This window comes from Podarcis melisellensis (genome assembly GCF_964234715.1).
Source record: "Podarcis melisellensis genome assembly, chromosome: 3".
Taxonomy (NCBI): domain Eukaryota; kingdom Metazoa; phylum Chordata; class Lepidosauria; order Squamata; family Lacertidae; genus Podarcis; species Podarcis melisellensis.
The window spans coordinates 56,909,825-56,931,002 of record NC_138530.1 but is presented as its reverse complement, the minus strand read 5'-3'; the positions used below and the strand labels follow the sequence as shown (position 1 = coordinate 56,931,002).

The window sequence follows — 21,178 nt, the reverse complement described above, 5'->3', positions numbered from 1 at the left end:
AAGTGACGTTGAAATGCTGAAAGTGAATTTACTGCCATGTGACATCAGGTGGGAGAATGATACCTACAAGAGATTATGTATTTTTATTAAATCATTTACGATAGAATCCAGCAACACTACGACTTTCTGAGCTCTTGTTTTGTGGCACAAATGAGAGTAAGTTGAATGAATGCATGCCACAGTACTACATTCTTCACAGATTACTAGGTAATCCTTTCCAGCTGCTTTCTACACCTGTGGCGATTTAAGTTTGTTGTGGCTGAGGGGAGAAAGTGATCACAAGAAAGGCATGATAGGGTGGCTGTACTTAAGTTTTAGCGGTTACTTCTAACTAGCAATGGGGAGAAATGCAGTTCACTGCATGAATGGAAATGCATGTCTCCTTTGAGATATGAAATTCTCTAAATGGTGTGTACACATGCATTTTATCTGTATACCACCTTTCCATAGTTCAAACCATGTTCAAGGAGGCTTGCAACATTAAAAAAAACCTGTGTCATTACAAAAAATAACAAAAGTAGTCATAAATAATAAATAAGAAAGAAATCAAAAAGTACACAACCAAATTAAACAATTTCCACATTAATTAGAATAAGATCTAAAATAAAGATAAAAAAGTGTTATCAGTACTGTAACAGCAATGACCTCCCCCACAACAAACAATACCCCAGCCCAAATCTGTATTAGGGGAAAGTGCACATAAAATGCCTATTTCAGAAAAGAACATATGTATGTATTAGGCAAAGTTGCATACATCCGTACAAATGTACACCAAAACACTGGCATATTTTCATGAGGACTTTAAACTAATAATCACAAACTACAATTCTATTTTTCTATGAAACAGAAATCTGGAGAACTGAGCTTAAGACTTGAACAATTAGGGACTGTGAGAAACTGAAACTGACAGAGTCATCCAACCCTATTTCCAGCTGACACGGGCACTATTCTGCCTGATCATTAAGCAACCTAATAAGGATATCCACATTTTCCTCTTGCAACTCTATTTTCCTAATGAGATGTTATGAACAGCCATTTGGGATGGAGAATATAATTCTACTCAAGTGAAAATGTAACTATTTTGGTAATCCAGCGATGCAGCTGACAAGGGCTATTGCAGTGCTGATAACGGGAAGGGAAAACACTCCCTTGTGCTCACAGGCATATCTACCTTTCTCAGCCAGCAGTGGAAGTCTTGGCACCTGCACAGATGGGAATCACATGCAAGGTAGTTTATTACTATTTGGTATCATAGGCAGGCTAACCCCTGGCATCAAAAAGCAATGGAAGTCCCTCATTATTCTAGGTGACACACATGGATGAATAATATCAACCCCAAGTCAAATAAGTGGGCATTTTTCTTAAATAAGGAACCCTCCAAATTCGTTTTGCTAACTGTATGGAATGTACAGTATTTCCTGGAACTCAAAACGTGGGGTCTGCAGCACGTGAGCCTATGGAAAAGAAACCTGTACATTTTAAACTGATTTGGCAAGAACAGCTTTGAACACTCTTTGCATTGCTGATTTGCTTTTGGGAAGTAACACGATATAATATGGAGTGTCCTAAAAGGTATAAAAAGATAAAATAGTTAGGTATAAACAAAGGGGTAACACAGCAGCCTTACAATCTAATTAGCTGTTCCTTCTAAACATGTAGTTGTGTAAATAATTGGATTTTTAGAAAGACACTATAAATCTCCATTACTACGTTTGCTGAAGAAAACCAGAACTGGGTAAGGCTAATAAATTTTTTCTTCCTTACAGTTTTGTGATATGAGGGAAAGTAGGAGCAAATGCACAGCACATCTTTGATTTTGCGTTTTGCTTTTAATTCTGTTTATTTACAAGGTAAAGAAATATATGCTCAGATACATGAACAAACATGGGATGGGAGGAATATAAGTAGTATTGCAGCTTTACTTCAGAGTTTTCATGAATGTGCACTTTTAATCCACGGTCACGGGAACAGATGTAGAAAGTGGGATGAAATATGAACTGAGGGAGGGACATTGTTGATGAGTGCCACAAGGTTCCTGCATACAAAAAGGAATGTTTATTGTGTTTCTTTTGCAATGGTGGTATTTACAGGAGAAGTGACAAATCGGGAAGTGTCTGAATCAAAATTGTGACTCCTGATCTGTTGCTGGATGAAGATATTGACAAGTACTTCCTGACTTGGAGATCCTTGAGCAGCTTGCTTGCTCACTGGTTGCTGGTAGGGCTGAATAGCCACTCAGAATGAAAGGAGGCCCACAAAATGAATAGGCTCATTCTAAAGTCAGTGTAGCCAGATGCCCTTTTGGACCCTCAAATCTGAAATGCATGGAATGTGCTTAAATGTCTTTATGTACAAATGCAACTGGGACAGCTTCTTGCGGTCCTACAATTCCCTACTGGAATGCTCCTTCACCAGAAATATATTGATGTGATTTTTAATTCTGCAGCCCGAGGGGAAGAGGGAAATCATAGCTCTTTTTATGTTTCTGGGTGAGTAGTTTCAAGAGAATTTTTTAAATTATCAGTAGCTTTAAACGCCACATGACTGGTTCTTGCAATGGAATGTCTGATTCGGCAAAGAAAGTTTGCTTGCCCATTTCAGAAATCTGTTCTCGATTTGCATTGCTTCATTCAAGTTTAACATAGCTGTTACGTTTAATGCCGCTCGTGGCAATTTAATACTCTACTATATGAACCATTGGAACATGCTAAAGCAGAAAAATATGCTCAGGCTTAACCATATAAATAAGTTAAATTCTTTATAAAAAAAATATAAAGAATGCAGCAGAAAGCAGAATATGAACACCCTTACAATTTATAAACACACAGATCTATAAGGCCATGAGTGGAATGCAGGGGGCGGGGAGAAATCAAATGAGGAAGAGCTAAAAGAAGCAAGCTCTTTTGGGTAAAAAAAGGGAATAAATAAAACAAGCTACAGGATATCTATTAGCTGAAAATTGAGATTGGCTACTGGTTTAAACTGAGAAGCCAGATCAAAAATTTGACTATTAGAACAACATAATTTTTGGAGTTCTTCCCCCTGAAACACACTGGCAGTTACGAACTGGAATGTGATGGAGAATCTGAGGAATATATTTCGGATGCTTTGTTTGATTTTGTTGAACTAACAGTAGCCAATTGGAGCAGGAAGGAGTCTCTTCCCATATAAACTTTCGTCATTCTCTGGAACATCAGTGAGGATCTATGATAGCTGCATGTTCAACTAGAGAGAGTGCTCAAAGAACTGTGGCTATTACTAATATTGTATAGTATTATTGCTGGCATTGTCTCGAGAGACAATGGAGTGTGCCTCTGGGGGTGAAGCCAAACTCTGTGTTAGCAGCACTGAAGTGACCTCCTGGGAACACAGTCCTAGGCAGTGTATATGGAGGTCCTGGGCTGGCCAGAAGCAAAGATTCTCTGCAAGAATATCAAGGGTGACTTTGTCAAAAGCCTTACTTTCAAAAGCCTTTTTTCAGAACAAAGGAGCCAGACTGCCAAAGGGGGTTATCAAGCTGCAAACACAGTACATTGGTACCTCAGGTTACATACGCTTCAGGTTACATACGCTTCAGTTTACAGACTCCGCTAACCCAGAAATAGTGCTTCAGGTTAAGAACTTTGCTTCAGGATGAGAACAGAAATCAGGCTCCGGTGGCATGGCAGCAGCAGCAGGAGGCCCCATTAGCTAAAGTGGTGCTTCAGGTTAAGAACAGTTTCAGGTTAAGTAGGGACCTCCGGAACGAATTAAGTACTTAACCTGAGGTACCACTGTACAAATGTCGCCTGAAGATTACCAAAGTTGGCAGCAAAGCAATGTCTTTCCTTCTCCCGACGCCTTCCAAGGTTACTAATACATATAAGATTTGTTTTCTATCTTTTAAATTTAGTATATTTTAAAGTTTATCAACTAAGTTTGTTCTTTTAGTGGCTTTGTCTGGGATAATCATCTGGCTTTCCATTTACTGAAGCATTCACTTCCCTTTGTCCAAGCAAGCTAACAGCACTTGGATACTGAAATCAAAAATTAAAGCTAAATGATTAATTGGCCGCTTGTTCATTGCAGCCAGGATGACATTGCCCAAACACTGGAGAGACTTATAATGTGTGCCATTGGACTACAGGTGTGATATTTAGCCCTCATGGAAATAGTGACTCAAAATGATATTTCTTCATGCTATTTTTTTTAAAAAAAATGTTTTGTCTTTGCACTCACTTATTTTCTATGTTAGCAATAAGGGTCACAGTAAAAATCCACCGTCCTATTATGCTAAAATGAATGACACTGTATTTTTATTTACACACACATACAGAACCTTACTGTGGTCCATAAACCCAAAATACACAGTACATATTTTTTTTTTACATTGACACTGTTGTTTAATTGTATTTTTCTATTATTCCCTTGTATTCATGGATGCATATTTGTACTTACTTTCACACTGATTGGAAGCCCCTTTTTGTCCTTCCCAAAAGAGGCTCCTGGGAGGCTGGAGGGACATTGCTGGAACAACTCGTGGGTTGGGGGAACTGGCTAAAATGTTTTAAACAGTTCTCATTTTGGTTCCTTTGTTTTGTTTTTGTCAGGCTGATGTTGGTTAAATGTTTAGTTGGGGTTGGTGGTTATAACTGCAAACTATTTATTATTGTTGTTGTTGTTGCTATTATTGGTTTCTATTGATTTATTGGTTTGTTTGTTGCTTGTAAGGGATATTTTGATTATTAATGTTTGATGCTTTGCTGTGTTTTTATATATATTGTAATCCGCCCAGAGTGGCTGGGGAAACCCAGCAAGATGGGAGGGATATAAAATTTAAAAATATTATTTATTATTACTGAAATCTAGATACACTATGTCCACAGCAGTCTTCACAATGCTTTGCCTTTGAACTTCACAAGGACCATTTGACAGGCCACTCCTGAAGAAAAGAGGACTGAATAAAATGCCTCTTTGGTTTGATTTGACAAAGCAATTCAGTTTGCCTGAAAAGAAACCTCAGTCTATTAGGAAATAGAGTATCAGCTGATGAGATTGCCTTTTACACATGGTTTGTGGATTGCAATTTGAGGCAAAGCGTTTTCCCATTGTGTCCCTATGATTGTCAGCAATTTGAGAATTCACAGAAACCTCTCCATCTAAAGCAGTTATGAAAACTCGCATCCTGGCAGCCTGCACAATGGCTATACAGGTAATAGCAGAGAGCCCTGCAGCTCTCTGGAGAAATTTCGGTATGGACATAAACAATATTATTTGTTGAGATAATTGAGGGACGTTTGAATGAAAGAGTGCTGCTTTTAGTGTCAAACAACTTTCTCCTTTGGAAAATGGGCTTTACAGTCCGGTGTATTTCAAAAACCCATTTGACCAAAGGTAAGCGTGGAACAAAAAACACTTGACATTTTTATTCCATGACACTTCTTTGTTTTTATAAAGTGTGCGTCTGTATGTGTACATAAAGTACTGTATATGTAGAAAAGTAGGTAGATATCTACAAGTATACTCATGATCTTAACAAACTACTGAAGTAGAAGTCTGTACTAGAGAGGCTTGTTACTCCTCAAGTTCAAAGTAGTTTGCTTTATGATGCAGATGTTCTCAAAAGTTCGTCCATATTTGCAAAGTGAAGCCAAACCCATACAGAGTGTCTCTCAGCAAGTTAACTGAAGTCTGCTGCTCAACAGCCAGTTTATATTTCTGTTAGTATTTTAAGAAGACATCTTAAAATAACACAAAATTAGTTTTGAGCATTCCACTTATTCTTGGGACACTCAGGGTGACAGAACTGCCAGCCAGCTCCAGGATGAGGCTAGACCCACAATGTGTTTCTCTGAATGTTAAGTATGCTGTGTTCTGTGGGCCCACAAAAGCCAAAAGACACATGCTGTTCCTCTTCAAAGGCAAAACAGGAAGGATCCCACTGTATTGTTCAAGGGCCCTGGGAACCATCTTCTCTGTTCGAGCAGGAAGACTTTATGAAATAAATGCATCTGGAATGATGATTCCACTTTGTCATTTTTCCGGTCTAAAAGAGTTTCTGGAGCGTACAGAAGAGGATACGGGGTAAACAGCTTTTAAGATTCCTATACTACAAGGACTGCAAAAGTAACTTGAACAGTAAAACCAAAAGGAATTTGAATCAGGGCAAACAGCAAGATCCAAATTTATAGGCATAACTAGTTTCTATTTTATTAGGAAAACTGGTAAAATTAAGACTGAAGCATTTTATTTTCTAAAAATAAGACATGCTAGAGTTTCTTAAATATGCAAATACATTAATTTCCTTTCCTATAATTCCACTGATCCATTTAAAGTATGTGGGTTCATACATAGTGTTCCCCTGCATACAGAAGCTTATTGAAGGATAAGTCCCAGGCATGCAAAGAAATGGTGGTACAGAGCTATTTTTTCTTCCATTGTAGTGAATCGAGAAATCTGTGAGTGGTTGAGCATCAGTGTGTTGTAGTGCATGTGTTGCTCTGGATTGTCCTGATCATCAAATTCTACCATTTGTACGGTGATTTATTTTTTCCTCTTCTGTCAGTGCACAGGTACCTATAAAAAGAATGCATGGGAAGAGACAATCCAGACATAGTCTGAGCTATCTGTGGAGTTTGGGACAGATAGTGACTCAAAGTTCTAACTTATTTTCAGTTTTTAGCACCTCAATGAATGTCTGTTATGGAACAGAGATAGGTGATATTTTAGGAGATACATGCATGAAATGAAACAGTATTTGCATATTAAAATAAAAGTAATCAGTGCCACCCTTACTTAATTAGAGTAACACAAGCAAGAATCTTAAAGGAGGATGTTCATTTGTTTTTTAAAAAACCTCAACATATTTAAGCTTTACAGATTTGAAGGTTTTCATTATCTCTTGAGGAATTGAAATGGTCTTTTGTCTCAGATTATCAATATTCCCACTGTGTCATAAATTCACTAACTTTATGCCAAAATATAGAAGATTTGAACAATTATGTTTTAAGAATAGATGGCTACAACAACCATAAAAGGGGCAATTTGGGGATTGGCTGGTTTTTACTCTAATGGGGTAGCAAAAGTATTCACTCTGTCATTTGTTACAATAAAAGTTCTAGCCATCAGGGGCAGGGGAAAAAACAATAATTTTATAGGCCTCATGCTTAATGACGCAGAGCATAAAATGAACCTGTTGGGCTTGACACTGCTCCTGTCATTTGACAGATTCCACTTGGATATGGGCAAAAGAAAACCTAGCAAAACGCTCATTCCTAAATGGTATGGGCAGTTGCTTAATTTCCTGTCTGTCATACACAGGAAGAAAATTTATGTATTCTGTCTGGCCTGTCTTTCCCTCTTGGGAATCACAAGTTCAATGTGAATAAATGTTGCTACCTGGCAGAGGTATGCTTACTCGGTTCTGGTGTATGTTGATCAGCTTCCTGCTCTATTTGGCTCAAGACCTTGACTGCATGGCTATGATCTTGTCATTGAGATGGGGTACTTCTAGGAATTCATTTTCTGTCTTTCTGTACCTGCTGGTTTCATAAATTACCCTCCAATGCCTCATTCCAGCCAGAAGCAGCCTGTCCTGTTTTGCTGCCTGAAGCAAAATGGGAAGGCGCTGCCATGTGTGCACACACACACCCCACACCCCTCTTGCTACCCAACATTGAGACTGGTGTGGCAACTTGTAGAGCAATGTCTCTTGCTTTTATTGGCTTATGACAGTTGCACTGTGTTTGGCCCTGCAAATGGCTGGCCTGCCCTCCAGCCTCAGAGATCGCCATGACTAGACTGGCTCTGGCAGATAGCTGCTAACTGATTGGAACCAACACTGAGCTTGCTTCCTCCTGGAATAAGTTTGAGACGTGCTGTGAGAGAACTTGGCTCTTGAGGTTGGCTACCACGGAGACAGTCTCCCAGAATGACCCAGCCTGACTGCACCATCCCTATCACCCCTATGTGACACAGTAAGAGCAATCTGGCACAGAACATCCTGGCTGGATCAAATGTCTTTGAGGCTAGCCGAGTGGGGCTGAAGCAAGATGTGCTCGTGGATCCCATGTTAGTGGCTTGAGCTTAACAGGCAGGAATTATTTGTAGCACATCTTCCTTTCATCTCTGCCCCCAGCTCCTTGCCCAGTGCCATGGATGCCTGCTGCACTGGGAGAGCTTTCCCTCGTCCTAGCCATCAGTCTCAACAGACATTATGACCCTACATTAACATGAAGAGTTATGATGATGACTGAGTGCCTGGTTGATCAAGGCTATGTCGCATGTAGCCCAGCAACTGCTGAGAAATTGCTGGTGGTTGTCGGAGCAGTTCTGTGCAGGTATTGGGCATTGATTCCCAGCCCTGCAAGCACTGGAACTGGCCTCAACTCCTTTGCCCTCTGTCTGAGCCCACCATAAAGGATGCTGCTGCCGTCCCACACATAGGCAAGGAGAGAACAGCTACCTGTGCATATATGTGAGAGACCAGAGGTCTCCCACTTAGGACAAAAACTTGGTGGTTGTAGTGCTGCTACTGTGTGCTATTATTCCGAGCTAAATATATACAGCTAAACTCTGGCAGTACTAAAGGCCATATAGTAGCAAAAGACCACAAACTGCTGTCAAAGAACATATTTGGGAAGTAGTGTGATGGAAAATATCTATCCTTTGCCACAAAGAGAAAAATTAGACCAAACATAGTTCTCTGGAGTAGTTCCTCCTGAATTAAGTCACTGTTTTATTTGTAAGATGTCTGAGAGATACCAGCTGGAATAGCAATTTAATCCATGTTATCCAGTTCTGTGTTGTATTTTAATTAATGCTATCCAGTGGTCCATTCTAGTGAAACTAGATTGCAGTAGCTAAAATCTATCGACTAGTTAAGGAAAATTGCTTTATGCATAACTATCTTGCACACACATTCCACTTCCTTTGGTTTTTCCTTTTTAAAAGAAAGAAAGAAAGAAAGAAAGAAAGAAAGAAAGAAAGAAAGAAAGAAAGAAAGAAAGAAAGAAAGAGAGAGAACGAATAAGCAATTCACCATCAAGCTTTTTCCATATTTTCTGAGAAGTCACATTGGGAAGAAGTTTGATAGTGAGGGAAAATTGCAGTCTAGAGACACACACACACACAGAGAGAGAGAGAGAGAGAGAGAGCGCAGCAGGGGGAGGGGGAGGCAGAAACAGAAGACATAAACCAGGACCCTGCCCTGAGACACACAAAAAAGGTGAAGAGGGCAAGAGGTTCTAGGTGGAAAAAAATCTTTAAATTTAAAAAGGATTCCCCTCTCTGAGGAGGCTGGTCTGAGTACACAGAGTACACAGTGAATCAATACTGTACAGTGGTACCTCAGGTTAAGAACTTAATTCGTTCTGGAGGTCTGTTCTTAACCTGAAACTGTTCTTAACCTGAAGCACCACTTTAGCTAATGGGGCCTCCTGCTGCCGCTGTGCGGCTGGAGCACGGTTTCTGTTCTCATCTTGAAGCAAAGTTCTTAACCCGAGGTAATATTTATGGGTTAGTGGAGTCTGTAACCTGAAGCGTCTGTAACCTAAGGTACCACTGTATGTGTTGTCTCAGAGCAAGGATGGGGAGTTGTGATCAGATGTGACTATATTGGTCATGCTGGCTGAGGCTGATGGGAGCTGAAGTTCAACAACACCTGGATGGTTGCAGATTCCCCATTCTGCTCCGCCTTAGAGCATCTATTAATTGATGCTTTAATGTAGATGTTGTCACAACACACCACACATTTAAGGCACATGGCTTTCCTCAAAGAATCCTGAGAACAGTAGCTTAAGGGTGCTGGGAACTGTAGCTCTGTGAGGGGTAAACTACAGTTCCTCTCTACAATACCATCTCATTTTGTAATGTTATAATCGGGTCACTATGATGTCATGCCATGATGTCCATGAAGGTTTCCCATGGTGCGCAAACTCTGAGCTTTCATTTTTTAAAAAAACAAAACAAAAAAATTTCCTTCCAGTAGCACCTTAAAGACCAACTAAGTCAGTTCTTGGTATGAGCTTTCGTGTGCATGCACACTTCTTCAGATACACTGAAGAAGTCAGTCTCTAGTCCTCCTAGAAAGAAAGTGATGGGGCAAAATGTGCAGGTACTGTCTAAGAAAGCTACTTCTGTGGAATGAGAATTGTGCATATTTTTCCTGGTACTGAATAATGCCCCGTGTTTGTTATGAGAAAGCAACAGCATCAGTGTCTCTCTCTCTCTCTCTGTGTGTGTGTGTGTGTGAGAGAGAGAGAGAGAGAGAGAGAGAGAGAGAGAGAGAGAGAGAGCCATAATCAAGACCAGCAGGACATAGCTGACTTCCCATGGTAAGCATAAAGGTGTTGTAGATGGTTGTCTCTCTAATTTTGTGTTATGCCAGGCTGCCCATGGCAGCCATTTATAAGACTGGTACCTCGCAGCACTCGCTCAAAATTTGAAATGTGCTCGCTAGTTCAAAAAGGTTGGGATCCCTAGCTATAGATACAGCATGCTTGTATCGTACGAGAGGTTTAAAAACATCCAATCACTTTCTACACTCCATATATAATATGCAAGCCCTGCCTGCAACCCCGTCACCTTTTTTTCTAAACTAAAAATTCCTAACACTTTAGCATATTATTATACAAGAAAGGAATCCTGCTCTCTGGTCATTTTGCTTGCTCTTTCTGGCATCTTTTCTAGATAGACAAAAATTCTTTTGGAGATGGGGCCACCAAAGCAGTTTGCTTAGAATGTAAGTATGGCCACATCATAGACCTGTATAATGGCCATAATTATATTCTGGCAATTTTATTACGTTCCTTATAATTGCTAGCATGGAATTTACCTTCTGCACCTTTTTCACACTGAGTTCACTATTTAACTGAGGCGTGTCCATGTGATTGCAAGGTATTTTACATGGCTAGTCACTACCATTTCTGATTATGTTGTAAATATTCTAATAAGGAAGAAAAAAGCATGGGACGATGTCCAGGACAAGGTTCAGCAACATCTCACTCATCTAGGCCAATGCAGGGGGAGATTGTACACATAGGCACACAAACACACACGCTTAACAGGAGCACAGGATGTAGTTTAGCCTAGCATACCCTCTGCATGATTGGCAATAGATGCTTGCATGAGAAACGGCCTAAATACCTTTCAAAAACTTAGTAAGCTTAATTTCCAAGCTGCTTTTCCATTATGAGGATTAAGTAGTGATGAAGTCTCTGGTATGTGGTTGCTGAAAATTCTATGTACATCTGGAATTCCAAGTGTCAGTTAACCAAAGTCCACTGGAAACCGAAATGAAAGTGACTGAAACTTCTGGTGTTATGGCATTACAGCTGAGGACTCATATGTATATGTATGTGCATATGTATATACAATTTTTAATTATGAATTTTGGGGGATCTTAGAGGTGTCACTAAAAACCCACAGGCCATGGATCAACTACCTCTAGTTTAGACTCTACAATGCAATCTCCAGAATCGGAACTTTTAAGTATTCAAACTGAGTTCCAGGGGGCTTGGTAAGAATTAAACACATTTAAGTATTATGAGTTGCTACAATAATGATGACAATAATAACTGCTTTAGCCTTAAGAGTTACTAATTTAAAACTGTGTATCTGTATGTGTTTCTAAAATGCTGGTATCCTGCCTTGAACCTTTTGGAAGAGGAGGGATATAAAGGCTTTCTATTATTAAAAAAATACATAATGGAGGAAAATAATTAAGTTGCACTTATGACTATTACATTAGTTCAAACATATGCTCTGTTGTCTACTCAGTGTAAGTAGTGCTGTCCTAAGGAAATGGAGCAAAGTGGAAGAGGGGTGCAGAAGGGAAAGGGGAAAGAAAATATTTCAAAAGCAAGCCCCAAGGCCTCTTTCCCAAGTTCCTGATGCTTGTGAGCTGTACCACCCATTAAGCTTATGCCCTGAGAAGAGGCGTGTCCTAGACTGTTTAGCTTGTAGGGTGCTTTCCCCAGGCACAGCACATTCCTTAGCTCAGCTCCCTCTTGCCTGTTTTGACTGAATGCCAGAGCTTTCTGATCTTATCTACAGTTATCTGCTTTCCTCAAAGCAAGGTTCAGAACCCTGCCATTATTTTACATGAAAGGGTCCGCATTAATCTGATTGGCATCTTAGACAGAGTTTACTATTATTTATTTATTTATTTATTCACATTGAGCCAGGGCTCTGTTCCCCACCCCACTTGGTTTTAGGATGCCCAAAGGAAGTTCAAATCTCTTTAGATTTCCCTTTGACCTAAAAAGAAAAGAAGTTATTCTTAGCAAGTAAACTCTGTCACTCTTGTCAGGGTTGTGAAGTACCCATAAGCAACAGATTAGAAACACTTTAGGGTTATCAAGACAAGATTCCCCTCCCTTCATTAGAGAACTCCAAACAAGGGGTGGTATTCAACTAAATTTTACTCAGAGGAGACCCATCAAAATGAATGAGCATGGGTTAGATCTATTAATTCCATTGGGTTTACTCTGAGTATCTGAAAGCCACCCAAGCTATGTAGCATATGCCGATGAATTCACACAGGCAATCTGAGATTGAATTTGTGTGGTACTCCTCAAAATACAGGCAGGCCTGTACCTGGATACAGCGTTGCTTAAAATTGCATTGCTTAAAATTAACACATAGTGAGCAACAGCCCCCAGAAGCCCACAACTGTGTGTGTAAACCCACCTATCTACTCACTTGGTATAACTACTTTAACATTTTACTGTGGAACTTACACCTGACCATGAGCTTGAACGTTTAGAAACACAAAGGCCATTGCCCAAAAGAGAAGTGCTGTAAAATGTTATCTGCGTGTAAGCAGTGCAACATGTATGAGGAAGAGCAGGATCAAGCCATCCTCCTCCTATTTTCTACCCAAGCACATTAAGCGTAGCATCAGCATGATGACTTCCCAGAGTGGTTTAACAAACAGCCCACTTTCCAGGGAACTCTGGGAATTGCAGTTTTGCAAGGGGAATAGGGGTCTCTGCACCATTAACAAAATACAGTTTCCAAGATTTCTTGGGGGAAAGTCATGGCTGCTTAAAGTCTCCTAATAGTGCTTTGAATGTGTGGTGAAGATGAACCTGCACAAGAAGAAAGCTTGCAAAAGTGGATTCCTTTATCATGTGCATGATTTGTGCTCATGTAGGCTCTGGGCCTCTGTTATGCTGAATGCACATAGGTGCAACTGGGAGCAGAGATGTGGTCGAAGGGAAAAGGATTAATAACCCTCAGCATAGCTACCTCTCCACACCCCCTCCCCCAGTTTACTTGTCAATTGCACCAGCCATGCCTGGGCCACAATTTCTGGCTTTCCCTCCCTGCTGTCTGGCACTGTGCAAGAGCCAGGTGTCCTTCAGAGAGAGGCGTTCTGGGCAGGGTGGCCAATGAGACTGCCTGTGTTTAAATGTCTTGAATGGGTGCATGGCTGTGTCGACCAGAGAGATAAGGGGCCTGGAGGTGCAAATTTGTCATCTGCCTCATTTTGCTTCATGACAGAGCCAGCCCTGAGCCCTGCTACTCCATGTTGCTCTCTGCCCTAAATCTTCCCCTTGCCAAAGCAGCTTTCCCCCCCAAAAAGAGCTGTCGGATTTTGGTTACAAGCAAAAGGATGTAGCTTGCAGTCAAATGCTCACATGCTGAAGCACACGACACACAGCTATCATACAGCAACTGCATCCAGAAGCGGATCACAATTCAGAGTCAACAGAAATGGCTCTCCAGTTTTCCATGCCTGGCAGTACTGGCTTGCACGTGCAATGATATTTTTTAATAGGCTTTCTATTCTGCCAACATTTCCTTTTCATCCATCTCCTACAAAATCTGATATGGGGACATTACGAGAAAATGGCTCTCCCTCGGTAAGAAAAGTCACTTGCGTGGATTTTCTCTTATGCAGGTTTAATCAGATTGGCTAACACAAACAGTGAGACTGTAATTCTTTTCTATAATAATTCAATAATGCAAAATTCTTTTTTAAGGGGGGGGGGAGAGAAGCAGAGCCAAGTATATACTTGAACTTTTGCTTTGTAGCGTACTGGTGACCTTGGTGTAAAATTGAATATTCTGGAACTCCGAATCACAGAGTGGAACACTTTATGTCGTCCTCACTCAGATTCACCTCCTCACTTTCTCTCTCTGTCTCTCTCTCTTTGTGGGCAAGAAGCGGGTGCCAAGTAGAATTCATGCCACTCAAAGTACAGGGAAGTTGGGGCAGAAAATGTTTGAAGGGAAACAGATGTAAAGCTACTCTCCTCTATAGCCCAGCCATTCCCCCTTCACTTTGAGTGGCATCCTCTCTTTAAAATAAAGGAGATAGAGAGTGAGAACTACACACACTGTATCAGTTTCACAAGGGTCTGGCAAAGAATGCAAAGTTTCTAGACACAAAAAAAGGTCTGTAAACATTAAGGGGTGAGGAGGTACTATTTACAGGCTCAGCACATTGTCTTGCAACATGTTATTTTGCACACAGTGCAAGAGCAAGCAGCATGAAAACGGTTTTTATGAATGGATCCATTTGCATTAGACTCCTGCTGACGGGAGATACAAGCATGTTGCAGAACAGGATATGCAAGTCTTTTCCTAATGTCAACACTCAGGAGTTTTGATTGGCTAAACTGTCAGATTCCAATTCCTCCTTGGTTAAATCCTCACAGTTATTTTTGCTTTGGGGGTTTATCTAAATTCCAAATAATAGACTTTCTGCACTACAGCTACTGGCTATTTTGCTAAAGCTAAATATCTATTTATATTGCAGCGAAAGATTCCAGGGAATATTTCACGTTCAAATATGACATGGGGGAGAAAAATTGAACGGTTAACTGCTAACTAGAGAAAGAAGACTTGATGAAAAGGTACATGCATTTTTACTGCTGCTGCCTTACTACTTCCTTAGTCTATAAAGCTCTTCACTTAAGGCAGGAGGGAACCTCTGGCCTGGAAGCCAAATGCAGCCCTCTATGCCTCTCATAGGTGCCAACTCCCTGGGGCCCAGGGTGCTAGAGGACCCACCAAATTCCCCATGAAGGGGCCAGGCACCCACAAATTTCGGTGCCAGGGGCATGCACGTTGCATGGCCCCTACGGCCTTGGGCACCCACAGTCGCAGGACCAAGCTGGCACCCAACACCTGTCTATCTGGCCCCTGGAACTCTCCCCAGGCCATACAACTCACTAGAGCTGTTTTTGCCTCATATGTTTTTGCCTGGCTGGAACTTGTCCTTGAACTCTGATAATGCCTCTTGCTTGCCTGGATGGAGGATAGAGAGAGTGGAGTGCATGTATAAAAGGTAAAATTTACATGTGTTGCTCCACCCACTTTTGCCTCTAGCCCCACCCACTGCTAGCAAAGTGCCCTGGAAAGCAATGTGTCCCTCAGGCTGAGAAAGGGTTTTCCGCAGCTTAAAAATACGCCCTCTGCCAGCAACTATTTTCCTGTTTTATTTACCCCTTGATGTCCTGGTGCTACTCATGGAAGGTGTGCTCCTTCTTTCCAGGCTATTATTTGAGTCAGCTTAATGATTTACCTTTTTTAAGCAAAACTGAATATTCACACAGTGCGTTTCCCTCCCCTGGTTTTAAAAAAAGAAAGAAAATAAAAGAAAGTCCTCATACTACAGGACAAGGAACCCATACAACAGAATTAATACTGAGAAGGTACTCTTGAGACAAGAAATTAAGTTTATACATCTTCATAATACAGTCACACCCCATAGGTTGAATACTTCTTTTGATTTGGGCTGTTTCTTGTAGTACCTCTTTAAGAAACCCTCGGTGTTTCACAGCCTCTACTCATAAATGTCCCCTAGTGGGCTTCCTCTGTTTTCTGCTAGCCAGCACACAGCAGTTGCCTCTGCTTGTACCCAATGTGGGACCTTGTTAACTTCACAGGGTGAGTCAGCCTGCTCACGGTCTGGAAAAGTTTACACTATATTGCTTGGCTTGGGCTGCTACCATTTTCTTTTACATTGTCAGCTGAATAAGAAGTTTCTCTTGGAAACTGGGATCACCGGGCTCCAGCTCTGTTTGCTACAGCTGCTCTGCCATCTCCCTTGCATCAAAGATAATGAAAATATATCATAAATTCTAATACTGTACTCATTTTGATGGTTCTGGAGTACCGCTTGCATGTACTGTATGCCTTGTAATAGCGGGTACATTGTGACAAATACATTCGTTGTACTTTGCTTGCCATATTTTGTGTCTTTGTATGCTGGCCTGAACCTGTTTTTTCTGTTTGTGTATGTTCCTATACAGTCGGTTCCTTATTTATGTGCTATAAGAGAACCTAGCAAAGAAGGGTCGGTCATTTTGATTACGTCACAGTTGAGGATATATTTTCATTTTATTCTTTTTTTTAGTTTGCGTATATAAGCAAACAAATATTTTGAATTTCCGATGATTTCCTATAAATACAACAGATGTAAACTAGAACACAGATGGAATCTGAATAATGACATTTAATTTTTAACATCTTAGGCTTTGCATCTGAATGTATTGTTGTTATTTAGTCGTTTAGTCGTGTCCGACTCTTCGTGACCCCATGGACCAGGCCCTCCTGTCTTCCACTGCCTCCCACAGTTTGGTCAGACTCATGTTTGTATATAATGAATGTATATCAAGGTTCTTTTTCTAACACAGACTTTTCTCAATAGTATTTATTTTTAGTTCCTTTTATACATAGGTAATGCTGGCACTAAGGTCCATTTGCCTCTCTCAGAAAAATGAAAGAAAATATACCCAATATAAAAACCCTTTCTGTATCCGCCTTTTGATCAAACACACCTTTCTTCTTACACTAGCAGACCTTTTCACTTGCTCTCAGTCACAAGTGCATATAGAAAGGCTTTGTGGGATTCTGAACATCATTCTGCTTGACAGAAAGTGGTAACCATCAAAATATTATAGCCAAGAGATGGAACAGTTGGCCAATTCAACTACAAAGTACAATCTTATACACAATTAGTTGAGAGTAACTCTCATTAAACCAAATGTCAGATACTGGAACAAAGTCCTTTTCTGGCTAAATAAGTTGTATAATGGACTTTGTATAGGCTTACCTTATGACCACTCACCCTAAGTACCCAAATCTGTCTCAGACATTTGGGATATAATACCCAAGGAGCATCAGCTGGGCTTTTTTTTAAATGACGCAGCAGGCACTAATCACTTGGTATGGAGGGAGATAATTAACCTTGCCTACAAATTGAATGTGTGCTTCTAGCCCACTCACAATGCAGTTAATAGAAGTTCTGTTTATTTTCTTTGCTAAGCTCAAATACCTTAAAGGTAAAGGTAAAGGGACCCCTGACCATTAGGTCCAGTTGTGACCGACCCTGGGGTTGCAGTGCTCATCTCACTTTATTGGCCGAGGGAGCCGGCGTACAGCTTCCACGTCATGTGGCCAGCATGACTAAGCCGCTTCTGGCGAACCAGAGCAGCACACGGAAACACTGTTTACCTTCCCGCCGGAGGTAAGTAGACCTATTTATCTACTTGCACTTTGATGTGCTTTCGAACTGCTAGGTTGGCAGGAGCAGGGACTGAGCAACGGGAGCGCACCCCGTCGCGGGGATTCGAACTGCCGACCTTCTGATCAACAAGTCCTAGGCTCTGTGGTTTAACCCACAGCGCCACCCACGTCCCAGTAAATACCTTACTGAACATCAAAATCCCTCTAAACTACTCATCAACACTTGTTGATGTTCTATAATAATTGAAGGATTGTTTTGCATTTGCTACACTTGTGGTTTCATTTAAGAATCAGCAGAGGATTTGTTTTTTTTGGGGGGGGGTGTTACATTTTATTCTATATTTTACTTCCAAGAGCAGAAAGATCTGAAATTTCTAATTCGGTTCATGGCTTATATTGCATGGTGTACATAAATGAACATTGGCAGCCTAAATCTGTAGTTAGAACTATTTGAAAAATTTGTATAGGCTGAAATAGGAACTTCAGAACATTCCGTCAGCATCTGGCATCTTCCTTGGGAGTGTCATGAAGTGTGATTGCCTTAAGGACTTGGCAAGCAATTCCACGGCCCCAGCGTACTTTATGGCATGTGTAGGAGCCTGAGAACAAGTTAATTATTCAGCATCTGTATAGTAATCCCTAGCAAAAGTCTTTAAGGCATATTTTCTCCTGCTTTTCTCCATGTGTTGGTCAATCTTTCCACAAGCCTAAATAATCTTATGGTTTAAAACACGAACATTTCTGTGTGTGTGTCTGTGATATCATATCTAACTTACCTTCCAGGCTTATTTTTTTAATCTCTCCTGACTGAATCTAAATCTGAAATTTTCAGACTCAATCTATTTCTGTATTTTCTCATGATTTCTGTGACTGCCATGGAATTACCCTCTGTCTAAAAGCTTTGGTTTTGGTTTTCACCTCCCCAATGAAAGATATTCTTGGGAAATTCCATTAGCTCTTGTTTCAGTTTGTACCAAATGTTTGTCTTATCATGGAACATCCATCGCCTACCCAATAAATCTGGGCTGCCTCAGAGTAGCATAAAGACCTAGATTTACTAACCCTCTTTTGTAATTTGGCAGTGCATCTACATTTTATTGTTGATGCTTTACTCTTCAGGCATTATCCTGCCCATTCAATAATGCTTATTATTTTTGCCAACTTCTTAATTCTCTGTAAGCAACTTTGCCTCTAAATATCATAGTTACATTTCTGAATGACCAGATTTAGTTTCCAGCATCTCCAATTAAAAAGGTTTTACCTCGTCCATCCTTCCAAGTACTTTTGACTGAGTCATTCTCCCAGAGGCAGTTGGCAGAAGAGTTGCTAGAAAGTGAGAAGGATCAGTTATTAAGTGCTCAGTCTTTTGCCTGACACTCAGAGATCCACTGCCAATCAGACATTTTGCTGGCCTAAGACATTTTGCTGCCTGAAGCAAGAGGTGACATGATGCCCAACCCCATTCCACATACAGAAGACAACTGGACTGAAAGTGTAACTTCAGTACTGGTGACAATACAGTATCCACCACATAATGGGGAACAGACAACTTTAGGAGGCACAGAGTACACCATATGATGGCACTCACAGCTCTACCATCCAGCACTTCCCCATTTGCTACCTGAAGCTGCTGTCTCTGTCTGCCTAAGGTGCATACACACCATGCATTTAAAGAACACCCCGCTACCATGCCCTAAAGACACTGGACACTGTACTGTAATATGGTAAGTGTTCTGGGAACTATAGCTCTGTGAGGGGTGAACTGCAGCTGGTTACTATGAGAATCTGCTTGTTTCCCTCCCCTTCCCCCTCCCCTCAATCCCTTTTGTGTTGCGACTTTTAGAAAGCAGCCTCCAGGCAGGGACTGTCTTGCTTTTAAAAAGACCTTATGTAACCTGCTCTCGGAGCCTTTTTGGCTGCAGTGGTGTAAAAAGAATAAGAATTAAACATGTTAAAATGTGAACAAACTCACCCTGTGCACAAAGCAACCTTGATAATGTATGCCAAGTAGAGCTAAGTGAGAGAGTAATTAATGCAAAATACCGTATTTTTCCGTTTATAAGCCCCCCATTTGTATAAGATGCCTCCTATTTTGAGGGACTCCAAATTAAGAAAGCATCCCTCAGCACTACCCGTGTATATGACAAGCCCCAGTTTTAAACCTAATTTTTTGGTAAAAAAAACCCCTAGTCTTATAGATGGGAAAATACGGTATATTGTCTGCCCGCAAGGCCGACATTATTAGGATTTTAATAATATAAAGAGAAAAACTTACACTTTTACATGTAATGATTTGTAGTTAAGATATATGTGGCCAAGGAGCTTTGCAGAATTTCAAAAGACCTAGTTTGGCCTGTTGACATTTCAGTACCGATAGCACAGCTGAGTACAGAACAGGGAGGTCCCTGTACAAATGGACCCTCTAGTGAAATGTTTATGAGTGACCTGCATAACATTGTGTGGTTAAATCCAGACATTGCATGCTGTGTGAGTTAAGGTTTGAAAAGGTGATCTTATCAGTGAGATAATTCTAATGTGACACAGATTATTTTGGATTTCCTCTAAAGCGTACATGTGCATTTCATTACCTGAAGATTTTCAACATTACAATTACCAGATTTCAACAGCAAAAATAATTTGTGATATTTTGGGTTCTGCTATTGTGTTACACATTTTTCTATACTATGTGGAAAGCAAAAACTGTTACTTAAATAGCTTGGGGTATCTAGATGAAAGACCCAGCAAGCTAGCTAGCCATGGCTGAAAATGCATTTTTAAAAAACACATTGAACCATCATACGGAGGGAGTCCTACCTATGTACTTCCATACTCATCCCTTCAGACTAAAACGGAAAACACTGACAGTCTGAGATTTTTTCCCCTCTTGTGCTAAAAATAATACTCAATAACTTATGTTACATAAAATGTCTGTTTGAGAGTACTAGTGAAGGCCTTCACGGACGCTGGTTTGGTGACCCCCACTTTTATAGAGCTCCATCCACTGACTTGAAGCGAGGAGCAGAAGAAATGAAGAGTGGAAACAAACTAAAATGCTGGAATTCAACAATGGCAATTCATTTTCTATAGTCAAGTTTCAGGATATGCTCTCGGTTAACAGCATATACTAATAACCTGGGGCCTCCTCAACAGTATACTATACATACATACTTATAAATCCACTACTGGACAAGGTAATGCCATACTTGTGAAGGACAAGAAGTTAATGTTGTACATAAAGCTGCAAGTTGAATGGAAGAATAGCATGTGGTGGGTGAAATATTTAGGTTTTCTGCTAAATTCTTCAAAGCAGTTAATGGACATAGGTTGTTGTAGAGCAGGGGTTGGCAAAATAAGGCCCCTGGGCCAGATCAGGCCCACCTGGCTCCTAAATCCGGCCTGCGCTGCGAAGCCAGAACCCACCGCGAAGCCGAGACTCCCAGCAATGGCGACGGGAGGAAGAGGCCAGGTGGTCTGCCAATCAAATGCCTTACCTGGTTTACCTCAGCACGGCGCGGGGACGTCTCTGCCAATCAAATGCCGTGCCTGGTTTACCTCAGCGGCATTTGATTGACAGAGCCGCCGCTGCTCAGCCTCTTCCTCCCTCCGCTGCCGCCCTGGTACTCCTGTGGGCTAGAAAGTGGAGCGGATGAGCTCGCTCTGCTTACCTGCTTCACAAGAAGAAGCAGTGGCAGCCCCTGGGAAGGTAAGTGCAGCGCCT

At 40.9% G+C, this 21,178-nt stretch overlaps 1 long non-coding RNA gene across 10 annotated transcripts in view; it reads right to left on the bottom strand.

Annotated features, from left to right (window-relative positions):
• Nucleotides 1-21,178, bottom strand: part of LOC309366542 — a 107,126-nt gene that overhangs the window by 71,864 nt on the left and 14,084 nt on the right. For 7 of the 10 annotated variants that reach the window (XR_014166735.1, XR_014166736.1, XR_014166737.1 and 4 more), the window contains exon 3: nucleotides 18,722-18,786. This is a non-coding gene — a long non-coding RNA (uncharacterized lncRNA). Of the gene's footprint in view, nucleotides 1-1,793; nucleotides 2,036-6,207; nucleotides 6,556-12,176; nucleotides 12,238-18,721; nucleotides 18,787-21,178 lie in introns of those variants that run through there. The other 3 variants (XR_014166741.1, XR_014166742.1, XR_014166743.1) reach the window with 3 other exon arrangements.